The sequence below is a fragment of the Convolutriloba macropyga genome, chromosome 5 (assembly GCF_964194025.1).
Source record: "Convolutriloba macropyga chromosome 5, txConMacr16.3, whole genome shotgun sequence".
In the NCBI taxonomy this organism is placed as follows: Eukaryota; Metazoa; Xenacoelomorpha; order Acoela; family Convolutidae; genus Convolutriloba; species Convolutriloba macropyga.
Genome location: NC_134472.1, coordinates 40,095,345 through 40,111,898, shown reverse-complemented (window position 1 = coordinate 40,111,898; position 16,554 = coordinate 40,095,345).

The following is a 16,554-nucleotide window of genomic DNA, read 5'->3' as shown; positions in this document are numbered from 1 at the left end:
TTTATGTTCCGATTTAATTTTCTTAGCGTTTCTTACTATTGTTTGTTATCCAACTTTTTGTTTTTTCCTTTTGTCATTGTCGCTTTTTTTATTTTGCTCCTGGCTCTGTTTGGTTTGCTCCCTTCCTATTTTTGTCTTAGCTTTTTTGGGTCTCTTTATTTTCTTTGAGGTCTAGAATGCCTTCTGTTTTAGGTGCGGCTCCCTCGTGGGCCTCAGCAATTCACTTTTTCTTGTGTCTCTCGCTTTTTGTAATTTGGTCCTCGCTCTGTTTGGTTTTCAACAATTTTGTTTTTCTGTTTGGCCTGCCTCGCCCCTTTTTCGCTCTTTCTGCCGTCTGCGCTCCTCTTTTCGTGCTCCCTTTCTGTTTTTGTCTTAGCTTTTTTGGGTCTCTTTCTTTTCTTTGACGTCTAGACTGCCTTCTGGTTTAGGTGCCGCTCCCTCGTGGGCCTCAGCAATGCACCCTTTCTAGTCATCAAAGAAACTAAAGATTCTCATGAACAAGCTAAGACTTCCCCATCCTCCTTTGTGGAGCCTACACAATCCAGTTTTTTGTTCCTTTTCTCTTTTTCTCTCGCTTTTGTTGCTCCTCGCGCTGTTTGGTTTTTAAGAGTTTTGTTTTTCTGTTTCGCCTGCCTCGCCCCTTTTTCGCTCTTTTTTCGTTTTTTGTCGTCTGCGCTCCTCTTTTCTTGCTCCCTTCCTGTTTTTGTCTTAGCTTTTTTGGGTCTCTTTCTTTTCTTTGACGTCTAGACTGCCTTCTGGTTTAGGTGCCGCTCCCTCGTGGGCCTCAGCAATGCACCCTTTCTAGTCATCAAAGAAACTAAAGATTCTCATGAACAAGCTAAGACTTCCCCATCCTCCTTTGTGGAGCCTACACAATCCAGTTTTTTGTTCCTTTTCTCTTTTTCTCTCGCTTTTGTTGCTCCTCGCGCTGTTTGGTTTTTAAGAGTTTTGTTTTTCTGTTTCGCCTGCCTCGCCCCTTTTTCGCTCTTTCGTTTTTTTGTCTGCGCTCCTCTTTTCTTGCTCCCTTCCTGCTTTTGTCTTAGCTTTTTGGGTGTCTTTCTTTTCTTTGACGTCTAGACTGCCTTCTGGTTTAGGTGCTGCTCCCTCGTGGGCCTCAGTAATGCACCCTTTCTAGTCATCAAAGAAACTAATGATTCTCATGAACAAGCTAAGACTTCCCCATCCTCCTTTGTGGAGCCTACACAACCCAGTTTTTTGTGCCTTTTCTCTTTTTCTCTCGCTTTTCTTGCTCCTCGCGCTGTTTGGTTTTTAAGAGTTTTGTTTTTCTGTTTCGCCTACCTTGCCCCTTTTTCGCTCTTTTTTCGTTTTTTTTGTCTGCGCTCCTCTTTTCTTGCTCCCTTCCTGTTTTTGTCTTAGCTTTTTTGGGTCTCTTTCTTTTCTTTGACGTCTAGACTGCCTTCTGGTTTAGGTGCTGCTCCCTCGTGGGCCTCAGGAATGCACCCTTTCTAGTCATCAAAGAAACTAAAGATTCTCATGAACAAGCTTAGACTTCCCCATCCTCCTTTGTGGAGCCTACACAACCCAGTTTTTTGTGCCTTTTCTCTTTTTCTCTCGCTTTTCTTGCTCCTCGCTGTCTGGTTTTAAACAGTTTTGTTTTTCTGTTTCGCCTGCCTCGCCCCTTTTTCGCTCTTTTTTCGTTTTTTGTCGTCTGCGCTCCTCTTTTCTTGCTCCCTTCCTGTTTTTGTCTTAGCTTTTTTGGGTCTCTTTCTTTTCTTTGACGTCTAGACTGCCTTCTGGTTTAGGTGCCGCTCCCTCGTGGGCCTCAGCAATGCACCCTTTCTAGTCATCAAAGAAACTAAAGATTCTCATGAACAAGCTAAGACTTCCCCATCCTCCTTTGTGGAGCCTACACAACCCAATTTTTTGTGCCTTTTCTCTTTTTCTCTCGCTTTTCTTGCTCCTCGCGCTGTTTGGTTTTTAAGAGTTTTGTTTTTCTGTTTCGCCTGCCTCGCCCCTTTTTCGCTCTTTCGTTTTTTTTGTCTGCGCTCCTCTTTTCTTGCTCCCTTCCTGTTTTTGTCTTAGCTTTTTTGGGTCTCTTTCTTTTCTTTGACGTCTAGACTGCCTTCTGGTTTAGGTGCTGCTCCCTCGTGGGCCTCAGGAATGCACCCTTTCTAGTCATCAAAGAAACTAAAGATTCTCATGAACAAGCTAAGACTTCCCCATCCTCCTTTGTGGAGCCTACACAACCCAATTTTTTGTGCCTTTTCTCTTTTTCTCTCGCTTTTCTTGCTCCTCGCGCTGTTTGGTTTTTAAGAGTTTTGTTTTTCTGTTTTGCCTGCCTCGCCCCTTTTTCGCTCTTTCGTTTTTTTGTCTGCGCTCCACTTTTCTTGCTCCCTTCCTGCTTTTGTCTTAGCTTTTTTGGGTCTCTTTCTTTTCTTTGACGTCTAGACTGCCTTCTGGTTTAGGTGCTGCTCCCTCGTGGGCCTCAGCAATGCACCCTTTCTAGTCATCAAAGAAACTAAAGATTCTCATGAACAAGCTAAGACTTTTTCCCCATTCGACTGTGTACATATAATTTACCTTAATTTTTCAGGTAATTTTACCTGAAATTTTTTTACCTGAACCGGTTCAGGTAGTTTTGCCTTGCCTGAACTTTACCTTAACACACCTGAACGCACCTTAATTCTACCTTAAATCCGTTAGTTTTTACCTGAAAATTACCTGAAAAATTAAGGGGGCACCACCTGAACTTTTACCTGAACATACCTTAACTTACCTTAAAAACACCTTAATTTTTTACCTTAATTTTTAAGGTAAATTTACCTTAACTAATATAATTTACCTTAAAAGTTCAGGTTAAATTTAAGGTATTTTTAAGATAAAATTTCAGGTGTTTTTTCAGGTATTTTTACCTTAAATTTTAAGGTAATTTTTGCGCGTTTTTCAGGTAAGTTTAGGTTATTTTACCTTAACTGTTCAGGTGTGTTTTTCAGGTAAATTTAAGGTATGTTCAGGTAAAAGATCAGGTGGTGCACCCTTAATTTTTCAGGTAAGTTTCAGGTAAAGTTGAGGTAAGTTAAGGTAAGTTCAGGTAAGGCAAAACTACCTGAACGTTTCAGGTAAGTTAAGGTATTTTTTCAGGTAAATTTACCTGAACTTTATTTAGTGTGTACACACTATTTATACTTAAGCTAGTTTGTAGGCAATTATCACAAAGACCATTTAGCGCAGTGGTTACGACTCGCTACGCAAATTAAATGTCACAAGCACACACGCGGAAGTTCGAAGCGCATATAAAGCAAACGTTGTTGGCGGGAGTTAAGTGTGGCGTGACGTTGTAGCTGAGCGTATTATTTTTCATGACGTAAATTTTACTCAAAATTGAGACTAGCCAGTGTAAATTGTGACATGAACAGAGTACTGGTCATCCTAAAAAACAGAATGTCTTTAGACTGATTCAGCGCTGATTTGCTCTGCCACCAACCTCCGGGTTGTTTTGCAAAGAATAGTTTTCTACCAAAATCTGAAAAACTTATCGTGAATGTCACTGCACTACGAGGGAATTTGTGCACGATTTTATGAGAATCAAATTACGTACAAACTGGTCGAGTAAAAATACGCGATTTCGTAAGCTTTAGTTACATCCATGTTCAAGGATTAGGTTCAAAGCGTGTGTGGACAAAACTGAGAACACGAACAATTAGTTCAAATTCGATCAAAAAAGGATATATCCATACACTATTCATCAATCAGTTATTTGTTTATTTTCATATACTTCGGTTGATGCCTTTTTATTATTTTGTTTGTTTCAGAATGGTGGAGCTATCGGAAAAAGGGAAGCCATCAAGCCTTAAGAAACGAGATGTTTTCTAAATTCAACAGCCGATAAAGGAGAAACCCCAGATGAAAAAAGACTACTACAGACTATTAGTGAACTTTAACGAAAAGTTGATATAATAATAATCGTTTATTCGTTTAAAAGTCCCTGAGTGAAATCTCCCCAATTGCGAGAAGAACCGATCGAATTAGTCATTACTCATCCCAAATATATGCTACCTCTAAGTATGTTAGTTATACGATTTTGTGAAAAAAGTGTTAACAATATCCACGGCTGAGGATCTTTAATCAAAATAGGGAAAAGTCGATCTAATAATAATTATCGATCGTGAGAATATAAAGCCCACGGTAAATTCCCTGTCAAGCAAAAGAGCACAAAAGCATTCATGTGCGTATAAAAAGGGTGTTTTATTATTAGCTAAGGAGCCTAATTTAAAACAGTTATTGAATTTTAAGATTATGAGAACATTATAATGAGTGAACGAAGATTGTAAAAGTGTAGATATAAAGTGAGAGGAAGAGAGTTAAAGAAGAAAAATAAATATTTCGTGAAGAAATGAGAACAGAGTTTGAGCGCAATGTTGTTCAATAAAGTTTTCTTTACTTTTTCTTCGCCCTCGAACGATTCGTTTTGTTTTGTTCGTTTCTTGTAGCTCATCGGTGCGGCAAGTTTCCGCATACTGGTCGAGACCTCGAGTAATGGGGTGACATATTCATGGCGTCAGCTCCTACCCTATCCAAACAAGTGATTGCAATTTCAGTACTCTGAGGTGCCACTAACGATTGACTAATCCGTTGAAACGGGAATATTTTCCAACTCTTCGATTTCAATGGCGAATTTGATTGTTGTTATAGATGGAACATATTTTGACCTGTTCAATCTCTGTTCGAAGGTCCCTTCAATATGTCTACTTGAGCGCCATTATGTTTTAACAACCAATATAAGCTAAATGTAATTAAAATACTTGACAAATTGATCAAATATACATTGTCACAACTGTGGGATTTTTTACCAATTTAATAAAAGGCTCTAATAACTTATTCTAAAACCTAAGATTTTATTTAATATGATTTATTTTTTCATATCCAAATTAACAATCTTGCAAAAAGTTCATGCAACTAACATCCTTATCTGATGATCGTGCAATGAGTTGAAAGGTATAACAAATCAGTATTGATAAAAGTGTGTTCATCTGATTATCTGGTTAGCATACTTTCTTTAAACCACAATTCGATATAGACTGAAGCTTAAACATAAATAATACCCAAAACTGTGGGCATCATTCTTGAACACATCATGGTTCCTGAACATTGCTTACGCTAAATTTCTATATTTAGGTTGGGAGGATCGGTACAAGCTTAACGAGTGGGCGGACAAGCGATCCGGATGACGTGCGCAAGACGGCGGAGCGGGCGACGCTGTCGGAGCCGTACCGAAGTTCTTCAATCCGAGCAGTTGGATAGTAACCCCTAGGGTTGCTTTCTTCAACGATCCAAACTAAATCACCGACCTTGAGGTGCTGCTCGGCAGGCGTCTGCCACTTAGATCTACGGTTCAGTGCAGGTATATACTCCTTGAGCCAACGTGCCCAAATTGCATTGGCGTATGACTGTGCACGGGCGTACCGCTTACGATAATCAAACTCGTCGACGCCAACGATGGACGGAATTCTGGTTGCTTGGTTACCGAGTAGAAAATGATTAGGTGTTATTGGGCCTAGGTCGGACGGGTCGGCGCTTACAGGCGTTAAGAGACGTGCGTTTAGTGCGTATTCGACCAGACAAAAAGTAGTGTTCAACAACTCATCTGTGAGGCGACGCGTACCGAGGATAGTGTATAGTACTCTTTTAAAACTACGAACTAACCTCTCCCAGATACCACCTTGGTGTGGCGCACTGGGTGGATTGAACCTCCACTTAATGCCCTTATGTGCAAGTTCGGCAGCGATATTAAGCGTATTCCAATTTTCCACACATTCACGGAGCTCTTTCTCCGCTCCAATGAAGTTCGTACCATTATCCGACCAAATCATAGCAGGAGTACCCCGACGGGAGACGAACCGCTCAACTACCATTACACAGGAACTGGTGTCCATTGACTGTACAACTTCAACATGGACAGCACGAGTAGTGAGACAAGTGAAGAGAAATCCCCACCTCTTCTCGGTAGTCCGACGAACAGTGACGTAGAATGGGCCGAAGTAATCAACCCCGGTGTTTGTAAAGGGAGGAGACTGGTATGCGAGTCTCTCCTTTGGGAGGTCTGCCATGATAGGCTGAATGGTTGCTGCACGGAACTTTCTACACAACACGCAGTTTGATTTGGTGGAACGCAGTGTGGAACGTAGTTTTAGGATGGCATAACGTTCTTGTACCTTTGACCTTAAGTAGTCGATGCCCTGATGATGGTTCTTCAAATGAGTATGCCGCAGAAACAGTTTAACAAAAGTATGACGCGCATCCAGCACGATAGGATGCTTAGTGTCAAAGTCAATTTCCACTAGCCGTCGGAGTCGACCAGAAGAACGGACGAGACCATGAGGCCCAATAAACGGAGTAAACTGAGCAATGCGGCTGCTCTTCTTAACGGATTTGTTGTCAAGAAGATCCTTTCTTTCAGTATTGAAGGTCTCTCCCTGAACCAAGTACTGGAGATGACGCTCGGCTTCGTCAAGCTCAACAGGGTCGGCTAAGCTGCCGTCTACGGTACGGTAACTTTCATGAGATGGTAAAAGACGGAGCACATATGCGGTGACACGAAGTAATTTTTGATAAGAACTGAACTTATCAAACGGGATTAGATTAAAGCTTTGTTCCTTAGGCGGCTTGGTTACGGATGCGGCTAGAGATGAGATGGAGCCATCATCTTGTTCCTTGGTTACAGCGCCGAATTTGATGTTATCAACGACGTCAGTATTTGGCACAAAAGGGAATTGCTTAGTTCTCAAGAAGTCAGGGCCCCTCACCCAGCTACTTGATTGCGAAACTTCAGCGGACATGCCACGCGTGCCAGCATCTGCCGGATTATCACAAGTGGCGACGTGGTTCCATTGGTCAACGCTGGTGTTCTCCAGGATTTCACTAACACGATTTGCAATGAAGATGGGGTGTTTGTTTGTTGAGTTTATCCACTGCAAGACGATTGTACTATCTGTCCACATAAAGACTTTATCCACAGTAACCGTTAATGCTCGACAGATTTCCCTTTTTAAACGTGCAGCGAGGAGAGCGGCTTGTAATTCCAACTTAGGAACTGTCATTACCTTCATAGGTGCAACACAGGCCTTGCCCAAGACAAACGCCAGCTCTGTTTTAATCTCCCCAGAGAGGCAAGTTACTTGAGCCCTAAGAAAACCTACTGCACTGAATACGTCTTGCGAGCTATCACCAAACATGTGGAGTTCAAGATGTTGGAATGGTCCTGAAAAGTAACTTCTCGGTATAGTGATCTCAGCTAACCGCGGCAGTTCAATACACCAGGCAAGGAATCTATCAACTGTGTCCTTAGGTAAATCGTCATCCCAACTTTGTCCATTGACACGCCAAATGTCTTTCAAGATTAACCGAGCACCAACAGTGAAAGGTGCGACAAGACCAATTGGGTCGTAGACCTTTGACACAAGACTTAAGACCAAGCGCTGTGTTAAACTTTTCGTGATGGTGCTGTTAGTGCCCCTACTAACAACCAGAGTATCGTTGTTGTGATCCCACTTAAGTCCAAGCACGTGCATTGATTCCTCCTTTGATGAAACGATGACCTTCGGTTCAGTGGATTGAGCAGACCCATCAATTCGGTCAGCCAGCTCTGGTACATTGCTTACAAACTTAGTAAGCTTGAACCCACCTAGATGGAGAAGATGTACCAATTCCTTCGACCTAATGAGGGCCCTCTCGGGGGATTCCACTGAGTCCAAGTAATCGTCCATGTAGAAGTTCTCAAGGACGGCTTTCGCAGCTTCTGGGTACTCCTTAGCATTATCGCGTGCCGTGCGCTGAAGTGCGTAATTGGCGCAGGTGGGCGAATCTTTTGCCCCAAAGATGTGGCGCGTATACTGGTGTACCACAACATTTGATGTGGGGTCCTCCCGCCACAAAAAGCGCAATGATGGTTGATCACATGTAAACACTCCAACTTGGAGGAACATTCCCTCGATGTCGGCGGATACGGCAAATTGATGTTGTCTGAACCGTAGGAGTACACAGATTAGGTTTTGCAGTAAGTCAGGTCCGGTGAGTAATGACTTATTAAGAGATGCGCCATGGAATTTAGCTGCTCCGTTTAGTACCATACGGACCTTGCCCGGCTTGTTCGGGTTAACAACCGGATGGTGTGGTAGGTACCACTCTCGTTCCGAGCGACTTTCCACCTTATGAGCATCTTTGACCCTTACTACGTAGCCTTTGTCTAAGTCCTCTTTGATGGTTTTCGAGTACTTTTCCCTTAAAGTCTGGTCTTTCGCAAGCCGCTTTTCCAAAGACTTTAACTGAACAAGCGCTGAGAAATAATTGTTGGGCAGTTCGATGTTATCTTCAGCCCATAGCATTCCGACATCGTACCTTTTTCCATTATGTACGGTGGTGTTTTCAAGAATTTCATGCGCACGTGCATCCGAGGCGGATCGTGGGTCTACTTGCTTAAGTGCGCCGTACGACTCCATGTCGTACCAAGATTTTACCTGGCTAGCGAGTTCAAAATCCTGCTCCATATTAGCTTTGAAACAAGTCGAGACTAAACCTGAAGACGACGGTAGAGGGCCGCTTAGAACCCAACCTATGGGCAAGCGAACAGCGAAGGGCGAGGACTTCTCGTCGGCAGCGAAGTACTCTAACGGGCGGATGGCATGATACACATCCTGTCCAAGTATCATCTCGATGTTTCCATAGCAATATGTAACTGCGTCTAGAACTGCTAGGTGCGGGTATGTTTCTTGAAGTGCTTTAATGTTAATGACATCGGCGCCTACATTCAAATCTTCCTTTACGTAAGGGCTGACTTTAAATGGTTCAAATGTTTGGTTGTCGCGTGGTGTTACAATTAGTTCAACTAACTTAGTGTCTAAGACCTCCTCGGTATTTATACCCTTGACTGTTAATTTCAATGCTGTACCGTGCAAACTAAGTCTATTTGCAAGATCATTGGACACCCAAGAGTTACTGCAAGCGGTATCACACAAAACTAAAGCCGTGGTATCTTTACCGGAGGAGCTCTTCAACTGTAATTCAGTCACCTGAAGGAGGCCTTTGACATTACTCACAGATGACAAAGTAGTGGTCTTACTCGATGATTGGACACTAGGAAGTTTACTTTGGTTTGCGCCAGCATTAGAATTAATGTTGTTGTTGTTTGAAGGGGATTTTGGTGGATATACCCTCTCAGCTCCATGAAGAAGTGTGTTATGGGAGCTGTTGCAACCGTCCTTCCTGCATTTCCTGGGGTTTGGGCATTGCCTGAACATATGCTTTTCTCTCAAACATGAGAAACACAGTTTTGCTTCAGCCACTACCTTTGCTCGCTGAGTGGGAGACTTTTCTTTAAATACCCTACACTCCCAGATGCGGTGGATACCTTTACACACAATGCAGCGAGGGGTTGCAGGCGTTGCCGATGTTGAGGCTGGTCTCTGAGTGCCCTTAGTTTGTGTATTAGCAGCAAAAGTTCTTGAGGCAACTTTGGTCTTTACTACTGAGTTGGTGTTATCCTCAGTTCTTGCCTTCGATGAAGTTTGTTTCATTAAATCATGTGCCTCGGCCTTCTCCTTCGACCAATTGTTGAAGTCAAGGAGTGTTGGCTTAACCCAATGTTTCTTCACTGTGAAGAGTGACCAGGATTCTTTCAGATTGGGCGGCAATTTTTGCACAGCCGTGTTGAGAAGTGAGGCGCTCTTTAGGTCTGCGTCATATGAAAGTGATTTAAAGACCCCAACAAGACTTGAAATTGTTGCAGAATAGTTTATGATGTTATCACTATTGTGCATCTTTAGTGGTGGAAAAGAGCTGAGTTTTTCTGAGTGTGCATTGACTACTGCCTGTGGTTGGCCAAATTTACGTTCGAGTGTCTTAAGTGCATCCTTATACATTACACCACAGTACGCGAACTCAGCGATGGCGGTTTTAGCTTTTCCAGTTACAAGAGTTTTTAAGTATGTTAACTTGACATCATCAGTCAAGGACTGTGCGTCTATGGCGCTTTTAAATTGTCCGAACCATTCGTGCCACTGCAGGGGATCACCATTGTATTGTGACAACTTCCACTCGGGCAGTGGATCGTTCTTCTTACAAGTAATTGCGTCCGCCAACTGCTTTATCAAATCCGCAGAGTCCAAAGAAGGAGCCGAAGGTGTGGGATGCGGCGGGCCACCCCAACACAACGGGTTCGGAACGGTAGCTCCATACGTTGGCGGAATGATCGGAGTGACAAAGGTGGGGGCGGTACCTGTGGAAGAACTAAATGGATTCGCTTGCATGAAGTCTGATGTTACGTAATTTTTGAGCGCCTGCTGCTGCTGCTTGTGCATGAGGGGAGCGGTGCGATGTAGATATATGAGGGTTGATTAACGGGGCCGGTTGTAGGGTGTATAAATTTGCAGATGTACGTACAAGTGGTAATGCATTAGGTGGGACTGCTGCCGGAAAACGCCAGACATTTGGATCTGGAGGAACAGGAGGTGCGTGGGTTATGGGCACAAAGTTTTGGGGCTGAAAACTCTTTTGTGGAGGTGGTGGATGATTTAATTGAGGTACGAAATTGTTTGCGGAGGAAATGAATGGTGCAGGCGGAGAATAGGGTAACAGATTGACATTATTCGCCACGGGGTTAGTGGCTTGTAGTGGGAGTGCTTGTGGCGGGGAAGGAGGAAAGCGGAATGCTGGTGGGATTAACGGAAAATGCGGTGGTGCGGGGTTTAGAACGGGGGATGGAGGGGCTGGTACATTTATGTGTGCTTGTTGCGGATTAAGTGCTAGCGGAGCATTAACAAGTGTGTTTAAAGGTAGTGAACGCGAAGGGCTGACTAAATTCAACTGTCCCGGCATGCTCGACCTGCGAGGGAATTAATGATCTAACTGTAAACCATCGAAGTGCATTGTTGCTTGAGACAGTTGTCGGGCTGTGTTTGGGGCGTTTAGTTGAGTTGGCATACCAAAGTTTATTGGTGGTGATGGAGGCGTATATTGAGGCTGTCGCTGCTCTTGCATGATGTTGTTTGCAACATGTGCATCATTGGTTACATTGGTTCTACTACTTGGTTCATGGACAGGGAGGTTGATGGTGGCCTCAACTTGACCATGTGTATTGAGATTGAAGTGTGAGTTTGGAAGTTGAGCTGAAGAAGGTCGTTGGACAATTGCTTGGTTGGATTGGGCGATCGAACCAGAGAAGTGCAAACTCGGTTCGTTTGCAACATCTGCAATGTTCCCGGCCGGTGACGAATTAATCCAATCTTGAACAAGTTTCTTGCTCTTGACTGAATTTCTCTCCGTAAAGAGCCCACTCATTTTGCCTGTACCAGACCCGTCTGCTGATGATTTTGTCATCAACTCAATTTCCTCAAGTGCTGCAGCAGCTACTTCCTTGCGATGATCCTCCTCAAGCTGCTCAATTTCCAATTCCCGCAATTTCGTTTGTTTTTCGATTTCGAGGCGCTGTCTAGCAATGCAAAGCTTTGCTTCATGTTGTTTCTCAAGTTCCTCCCTTTTGAGTCTTGATAGTTCTAAGTCTCGTTGACGCTGACTTGATCTTTTTGAGGAAGTCATATGTGAAATTGATTTTGAATGGTGAGAGGTATACTGCTCTGCTGTCTCTTTGTCATGGACCGAATTGATATACCCTCGAGCAGCAGCAATGAACTCATCAGTTTTCTTTGTTACAGTCTCTAACCATTTTTCAAGGTTCTTACAGGCAGCATCTGGATTTTCAGTCTTTTGTGCCAGATCAAAGAGCTCTTCATTCTTATCAACTACTCTAGTAAAAGCATCTTTGCACTTCACAATCAGACGTTCGATCTTAACTTTCCTGTCTTGCTTATCAACAGCATTGTTAATTTCACCATAGATGTTATTTAGTTCAGCCTCTAATTTTGCCCTCGCACTATAAAGTTTTTTAAATTTGTCCTGCAAAGTTGTCGTGATCTTAAGAAAAACAGGAACTACAAGTTTAATTTGGTACTAATATAGAGTACACACACATGCAACAGCACAACACAAAGGGGTTATACCGAACCCTATTGTGACGGTTTGGCTAGCAAACCGCCGAAGAGCAAAGATGTTCGTCGAGTACAATAGTACCCGGCGAAAGAAAGAAAGAACGGTGCGCAGGAAGCGCGGAAGGGGGCAGAACGGGAGACGGGACGGACGGGAAGAGACGCCGAACGAGTAACGCACGACGCAACGGGAAACCGGACGGACAAACGGGAGCGTCGGGCGAAAAGCGCGCGACGAAGCGGGAAAATGGCACGGGCGGGGCGGGAACGTCGGGCGGATGGCGCGCGACGAAACGGGAAAACGGCACGGAAGGGGCGGAAACGTCGGGCGGATGGCGCGCGACGAAACGGGAAAACTTACACGGGTGGGGCGGAAACGTCGGGCGGATGGCGCGCGACGAAACGGGAAAACTTACACGGGTGGGGCGGAAACCACAAGCGAGGAGGCGGGAAGATCGATGCTAACAGACCACAGCAACAAACTCAACCAAACAAGCTAGCCGTAACTCCAGAATAAACTTAAGTCACACCCTAGAAAGAAGGAGAGGAGCTACAGCCAGGTAAACTAGCACAAAACATTATGGGGCTTTATCAACGGCATCAAAACATGAAACAATTTACGGCAACGATGTAGTATAACCAAAAGCCGAAAAGGTCAGGAAATTTACTAGCCGTAACTTCAGACCAAACTTAAGTCACACCCTAGCAAACCATCCTACCCAGACAACAAAAAGGCATACTACAAAAATTAATAAAGCTACAACAAATTGCTAGCAAACAAGTGTGGTGAAAGTCACGAAACAAACCAGCCGTAACTCTAGAATGAACTTAAGTCACACCCTAGCAAGGAACGAGACTAAACAACAAACCAGCATACTAGCAGAAAGAAATTTTACTACAGCAAACATTCAACATACTATATCATACAACAAAATAAACGGGGGATAGAAGGAAACAAGGTGACACGGAAACATAAAGGACGGAAACGGAAAAATGAAACCGGATAACCTGCGGAAAACGGACGGTAGTGAATAACTCAAAGAATGGGGAGAGCGAAACGTTTAGTAAGGCGCTATCGGAGAGAACCAACCACAAACTAACCCGTAACTCGTGAGTTAACTAAGTCACACCGCCAGTCAGCGGGTAGACTCCCACAACAGCGCAAGACTAAGCGACATTCAGGTTTTCAAAGGCTTGTGTGAGTTCCGCCTCCTCGAACGCATGACGGGTGCGAAGCGTTTTACGACGGCGCTTTGAAAGTTTCTTCGGTCGGGAGCGTGTTATCAAGGACCGGAGGTTGTTCTTATGAGCTAAGACTATAGTGAGTGTTTTCAGCTCAAGCGCAGGCCTTTGGTGTAATGCTCTGTACTCTTTAAGTAAACTAAGATCTTTCTGTTTACGTTTAGAAACAATGTCTTTCACTAAATGGATGGTAGCTAGAGTACTACGCTTGAGCTGATTTTAAATATCAGGAGTTCCCTCTCTGGGGCAATACACTATAGCTTCTATGCGCTCCTGATACTTTTAAAGCACTTCAATAAGCTGCGAAGGTGTTAAAGGCTTATTGTTGTTACTGCGATGACGGGACAATGAATTGTTCACCACATCATGCCATAAAACTAGCCTCTTTTTATCACGGAAGAAGTGGCTCAATTGAAATTGCGCGGTTTTTCGGACTTTCAAAGCGTTAGGATTAAAACTCAGACCCGGTAATGCGTAAATTCCTTTTTTATAATGGTCTTGTAACGCTTGAGGCAAAGTTTTTATGGCGTGATGAGGTGAACTTGCAGCTAATATGAAAACCATATAATGTTTTTACAACATAATTGATTTGAGCTTTGCTCAAACTCCGAACCTTGATGTTAAAGGCACGGTTTTCACGAGTTACCAAGAATAAGCGCTTATTTGAGGGAAAAAATCAGTTACCTGATCTTCTTTTTTTGTGAAGTTTGAAAAACTTGACCAAACTTGTTTTTTACAACGTTTTAATCTATCTAACTACTATATAAATATGCTAGAATGAGCAGATTTTTTTTTTCAATTTTCCAAATTTGGTCAATTTTTTCAAACTTTCTTCTTTTTGCTTCGCGTAAATTAAGACGTTGATAGCTTTCTTAAATCAAATTCGGCAAGATATAACGCAATAATACAATTATCGCATTTTTTTTGCCGAAAATTTTCAAACTTGATGTTTTTCAAATCAAAAAGTGTATGGGGTGGGTTATCGGTGACCGTTATTCAAAAAAAATTAGATTAATGGAAATGAAACCAAAAATATAAGGGGGGTTACTAGATATGCCGGTTTCTATATTATTAATTTACGACAACAATCAAAAGTTTTTTTTCTATGAAAGTGAAGTTTCTTGGATGAGTCTTACAGTTTTTTCTCGGTTCCAATGTGTAGCTCAGAATTGTATAGTCATATCTTTTTGTGTTGTCACTCGGTCTCTGTTTGCATCTTCTTTAGAATTTGGTATCCAATCATTAGCCTCGCTGTGCATTTCATCTTTCGCCTCTTTTTCTGATTGTTCACTTTGATCGGTTTCCACTGATGGATTTACTCCACCATCTTGTTGATTTCCTCATCTGGCTTATAAGCAACTGTTCGCTGGCAGTAACCGAATTAGGCTGGCAAAAGGTAGAAAAGAAAAAGCAAACAAGAATTTATGAGAAAACCAGTTTTTCGATAAGTACAGTGAACTCTGTGATCACACGTTTGTCTAAATGATCAGGAAAAAACACTTGAACAAAGTGGTATAACAGCAAAATGGATCTGTTTGTATATGTAAATACTCTAAAAAAATATGCAATTCCAATTCAATAATGTGAAAACGAAACACAAACAAAATGACCGGAGGGTGAAATTGCTCAAATAAGCTAATTGAAGTTAAATTAATTCAACTAGTAATGAGAAAGTTGTGTAGTGATAAGTGAAGTAAAGTTGAGTGTAATCGGAAGTAAACAGTAATTAATTACTCACTCGCCAACCGAGTTCGGAAAAGGCTGAAACATAGATTGCACTGCTTAACGTTTTCATAAATTTTCATTAAGATGATCATGATGAGGGGACAGTTTACCGCACTCCCGGGTCGCGGCACCAAAATATAGGTGAAAACACTCTATCGTAATCTTTATTCGTTATATCATAACGTTAAGGCAACCTTTTTCTGATCAACTGTATATCGAAAACGTCAAGGCAATAAGCATTCTCTTCGGAAATTTGTTACTCGAGTCCGCGCTTTTCACTGTCACTATTCACAATTCAAGTACTATACAAAACGTGGATAATTTTTGCAAAAGAACATCACAAATGTCCACAAAAATTTGTGAAACTATACATTTGTCGACGTAATGATGTCCATCTTTGAACATTTAAGGAAATTTGTTACCGTTCAGTCAATTCGCCGTGGTTGTTGTGGACAACATTTTTTTCCATTTTGCTCAGAAATTTTTCGAATAATTGTTGCGTATATATTAAGTGATAATCTCAAGCAAAATTTCATTCGATATATATTTAATCGCAAAACTCTTAAATACTGTCAACCAAATATAAGTGTTTACTATTCGTTGAGCAAGACAAATTTTTCAAAGAAAAATCAAACAAAATTAGGAATTGCTGAAAATCTTTGGGGTGATCTTTATTACTTTGGCTTCTCCAAAACTACACTTTTGAATGAATTTCTTTTGAAATGATTGTCTTATTTTAGACTGTCATTTGCATACTTTTACTCATCTTTCAGAGTTCTCATTTCGCGATGAAATATTTTTTTCTTTGTTTATTTATGTCATTGTTTTTTTTCTCATTACGCCCTGATCGTAGAAAAATGATGGTTTTTAGTTCTAAGTTGTCGCCGTAAAGAAAAATGTATTTAAGATAATCTTAATTCTCGTCACATAATTATGCTCGTCCATTCTCGATCATGCGCAAGCCTGTTTCATTTAACTTCACTTTTGGAGGATGAAAGGTTCTCGAAAGGCGAACTATCGAGCAAGATCTGGCTGAAATTTTAAATAGGTGGAACATTGAGAGAATTTAAGAGATTGTACTGCATGTATGTTTTCATTTATACATTGAGAAATAAAAATTTTCTTCTATTTTACCAGTGCCACAAAAACAGATAGTGTTGGTTAACATTGGAACAATAATTTTTGACGTTTCTCGACAAGGCCTTCAGAAAAAGGTATTGAAAAACATACAAAGATAGAGATCTTTTATTTACACATATGTCTACGGCGAGTCTCAAGAAAACCTTATTAAACTGATTCCAGTTTCGTTCTTTTGGGGTTTGTAGAGACTTACCAGTGAGAACTTGTATTTTCGAGTTTGGCAGAAGTTCCTTATCATCTCCATACAGACAATGGGCAGCAGTGAGAATATGACTGTAATCAATAAGAGATCCGCCACACTCGCTAAAATAAGTGTGCCAGTTTTAGTCATTAAAATGAGGTAAGAGCGAAAAAATGATAGGCGATGATTTCGATATTTCCAGGTAAAAAAATTATATCAAAGAAGGCAGGCGATCTTTTTTTCTGGTCTGGAGATAGTCTGGTCAGAGGT